Raw genomic sequence first — 4,709 nt, 5'->3', positions numbered from 1 at the left:
AGTTTACAAGGTCAATAAGTGTAATTTTTTTTAATATTTACTTATTTGTATTGGAATGTCAGATAAACAGAGAGCAGATGAGAAAAGAGGAAAATCTTTGCTGATTCTCTCCCCAGTTGGAGACAATGTCCCGAGCTGAGCTGATCCAAAGCCAGAAGCCAGGCGATTCTTCTGGGTCGCTTATGTGGGCGCAGAGTCCAAAGAATTTGAGCTATCCTCAGGAGCTTTCTCAGGCTACATGCAGGAAGCTGCATGGGAAGTGGGGCTATGGGACATGGTGTGGTACACATATGTTCTCCCAGGTGTATGCAAGGCCAGCACTTTAGCAACTACTTTATTACTCAGGGCCAAATAACTGGGAATTTAAGAAAAATACTTAAATAATGTCTATACTGTGTACCATCTAGGAGGAAGAAATCATTGTGAAAAACACATAAGAATCTAAAAAAACATTTCATTGAGCTTATGCAGTGTCAAAGTAGAGATAATAATTATCTTAACACAAATACAGTATAGTTAAAGCTAGAATTGGACATGTAGTTGCTAGGCATTCAACAAGTAAAGGTAAATTTTGATTTATTTGAAAGTAAGGAGAATTAAGACTTAGGTGTTTTAAAGAGCTTCTCATGAGCACAGACAGAAAATACATTCCTCTACACAAAAAGTATAAGAGGAAGAAATTTCAATACATGGAAAACTTGGATAAGACAGACATATAGGTTTTGACTGTGATACAGTGAAAATAAATGATGTACTTGTAAAGTTATTCATAATGTATCACATTGAAAATTCTGCACACTTGAATATTTCCCAACTGATATCTTTTTGACTTACTTTATCAACACTTGAAATGTCTGGCACATATTGATTACTTTTTTCAGAATGTCAACTATTCTTTTATCAGAAATAATAAACACCAAAGGACTGACTGTGGCATAGATGCTTCCCAAAAGACACTGGACGTGCGATATAGCTTGGTCATATTTCCACAATATGTATAAGAAGGATGTGATGATGATATCGACACAGTACATAATCACAAACAAGCTCACAATCAATAGGACAGTACAGGTAGCCCTTTTTGCTGGGGAGGTTCTTGGGGAAATGCTCATGCTGTGAAGGTACTCAGACTTCCTCTGATGGTTACATAAGAAAATCACCATGTACATGCTGGAGAGAAGCATCATTCCTACAAAGAAGACATTCTGGGACAAGTTAAGCATGCGATATAGTGCCCTGACAATGGAATTAATTGAAGCGAGGGAGCAGTACTTACTGACATTGAGGAGATTGGTCCTGTTGGAATGAGCTACAGTGTAGATGATCATGTTGCTATTGGAACACAGGCTGAAGCAACAAATACAGAAGAAAGCAACGGCAATATGTTTTGTGAGTTTATATTTAAATGTTGACAAGTAGAAGGAGCTGGGACTGATGGTGATGACCTGAACAATACTCAGGAGACAGGTGATGGAGATGGAGAGACCCCTAGACATTCTACTCACACAAAGCATAACTTTACAACTTAAATCATTTGGAAATCCCAGGGATTTGAATATGTCTGCAGATGAAATATCTAGAGTGGTAAGTAGCAACACTAAATGGACAAAAGCCAGCTGACAAGTGATCATGTCTGTTGGTCTAGGTCTAGTAATTTGATGGATTGTGAAGATGTGGAAGACAAGGAGGAAGGTATTGGCTAAGATACCAATGCAAGCTTGGAAAAAATGCACATTTTTCAGTGATAACATTCCTGGATATTTTGCTCATGACAGCATATTTGAAGATATTTCAACTACCTGTGAAACAAAACACAGTCCACATATTACCGTATATACCTCTGTTAATATGAAACTCATGCAAAATCATTCTTTTTATTTTACCCACTACTTTAATAAACTCTGAATGTTTACTAAAATTATTTATACTAAAACTTCCATATTACTTATTCTATAACATGAAAATCTGTCAGTATATATTATTTTTCAAGCTTTTAAAGAACCCCCTGTTAAGGTATTTCAACATGAATTCTTCAACAAAACAATACAATTTTAATTTGGTTTCCCAAATATTTTGAAATTGGTTCTCTGTAAATACACACATACATGCATATACATACCAAATATATATATATGTATCCCTTTTTGCTACATATTTTTGTATATAATGTTATACATGCATATATAAACACATGTGCACCAATGGACTTGGTACATGGAGCCTGACAATGACACACATGGACTACTGACTGATGGTCAATAGCAAAAGTTTATTAAAAGCATCAGACTTTTAAAGGAAGCTTTTCCCTTAGGCATCCATGAGGGGGCTTGAGCCATTTGCATTTCAACAGTAAGGTTTCCCAATGCTCTAGCACATCCTTCATCTGAACCTGTGAATCAAAAGACATCCCCTTCATTCATCTCCATATCACCTGCTCCTGGGCCTTGTAGAGGAACTGCTGCAAGCCTCTTTCTCTCTCTCTCTCCATATATATATATATATATATATATATATATATATATGACACACACACACACATATATATATATATGACACACACACACATATATATATGACACACATATATATGTGTATATATATATATGTGTGAAAAGACTCAAATTCAGAAATAAACCACAGAAATAGAAAATCTTTTTGCAACCACACACCACGCCATGTGGTAATGTAGGAATCATTGAATTTTTGATTAAATGGATGCTCAACATTCTCCAGAGCTTAATCTAGTAAAGCAAAAAGAATTGTGTATCACCTTTGAGCTCACTAAATGATTGACTATTTCCACATCTGAATGATCATGATCAACTCATTTAGTAACACACTTAAGGAAGAAATAATCTATTACAATAATTATTTGTAAATATGGAACAGTATTGCAATATTCATATATTATCAGTCATTCAGTAAAGCAATTTAATGACAAAATGGTGACCAGATAAGAATATCAACATTTTCTTGGCCCACCACAACAATTTTTGCCTGATGTTCTCATAAGTTTTATCACATTTATAGGGAGAAGCATTTGAGACATATGACAACATTTACAACACTAAAACATACCAAGAACTTTTGATGAACAATGTGTGTGAGGAGGTTGATAGTGCTGATTGACAAAATTGAGTCAGTTGGCAGAATCAACCAATAAAAATTGTTTCCACTATAATAAGTTTGATTTAAAGATATTTTTTAATAAAATGGACAAATTTTAGAAGAGTGAAGAGAATAAGGATCTAACAGCATTGATTATCTGCAATGCCATGACCTGTTCTTTGGAAATGTTGCATAATGCAGAAAAATGAAAAATGCAGCATTAATTATGAGCATATGCAAAATGTGCAAATTGTGTTTACAGAACCATTGAGAGAAAGAAAAGGAAAACATAGGTAGCAAAAATTCAGTGTAAAATAGGAGACAAAAACACAGCAAAATAAGTTAGTAGGAAATCATAATTTGTGAGTTTTCAAAGAAAGTGCTGCATAGAATTGTAATACCAACAGAATCATGTATATACACGAAAGAGAAATGAAAGTGCACTTTTAAGGTTTCCCACATGCTAGCCTATAAACCACTAAAACAGGAAGGTTATAGCCAGAGCAACCTGTCAAGTACTGACTTTAGAACAGACACTACACATGATCTTAGCCAAAAGGCCGAGAAGCGATAAGTACTGACTTTTGAAAAAGGTAAATAAAATTGTGCCCTCTGCTCCAAATTCCCTGTTCAAGAACACTGAGTAGAAGTTAAATGAACTTTGCCATTGTTATGCAATATCACCAAAATATACTGAGTCAGTTCAGATGTGTTACATCTAATTAAAGAAAATTGAAATCAATGAAGAAGTTAGATTTAAAAATGCTGCAATAAATGATAGCATTTGCAATTGCAATTCAAGTCAGCAAAAATATAAAACTATGATCCTGCAAACCTATACACTGTTGTGCTTCTGTAATTCATGAAATTACAGAATTCATTAATCTAAGATTCATATCATGAGTGGAAAATTTTCTTAACTCTATATCCAAAGATAGACTGCTTCATCCCAGAAGCCACAGACACTCACCCAGTTAAGCCTCTGCTGGACTCCATAGTGAAATAAATCCTCAACATGTGTTTATTGTGAGGAGACTGTACCACCTCATCTCCTTACAGGGCAATTATTCCCACTTCACTTATAGAAGCAATACAATTTTGGCCTGTCATCTTTAGAAGAATATCCACTTGAGGGATAAGGTGAACTTTCCTGGTCTCTGGGAGACATCAATGGAAAGCATCTGGGTGCCACTCTTCTTACCTGTGGGCTCATTTCTCTGAGGCAGGCCTGCTTGGACAGGTTGTCTGTTCTCAGGCCTTGTTAACAAACAAGAGGAAAACAATAAGCTTAGCTTCATGACAAGTTCAGGCCACAGCTGGTTTCTCAAGAGAGCCCCACAGTCCAGGGGACTCATGATGACATCCCACCTTATTCTTCTGTGTGGATCTCAGGGAAAAAATAAGCACCTGTAAATCAGGAAATGGTCCCCTCTCCTACTCCTCCCTACGAAGAGAGATTTTTATTCAGTAAAAACACCCCTGTCCCAGTGCATTTGCATTGGTAGCAGAATTCAGGCTGCATTTCCTCCTCTCCAGGGTGTAATGCAGTTCCCTGGGACAGAAAGTGTAGATTCTGTGTCAACAGCTTACAGGATAAAGTT

General features: G+C 36.0%; 1 non-coding gene across 1 annotated transcript; it reads right to left on the bottom strand.

Annotated features, from left to right (window-relative positions):
• Positions 1–3,485: 3,485 nt before the first annotated feature.
• Positions 3,486–3,680, bottom strand: LOC131481808 (U2 spliceosomal RNA). The gene has a single exon (XR_009246578.1). It is a non-coding gene; the product is annotated as a U2 spliceosomal RNA (small nuclear RNA).
• Positions 3,681–4,709: the final 1,029 nt, after the last annotated feature.

The sequence above is a fragment of the Ochotona princeps genome, chromosome 13 (genome assembly GCF_030435755.1).
Source record: "Ochotona princeps isolate mOchPri1 chromosome 13, mOchPri1.hap1, whole genome shotgun sequence".
NCBI classification, from domain to species: domain Eukaryota; kingdom Metazoa; phylum Chordata; class Mammalia; order Lagomorpha; family Ochotonidae; genus Ochotona; species Ochotona princeps.
The sequence above is the reverse complement of the archived record's forward strand: the minus strand, read 5'-3'. Positions and strand labels throughout refer to the sequence as shown.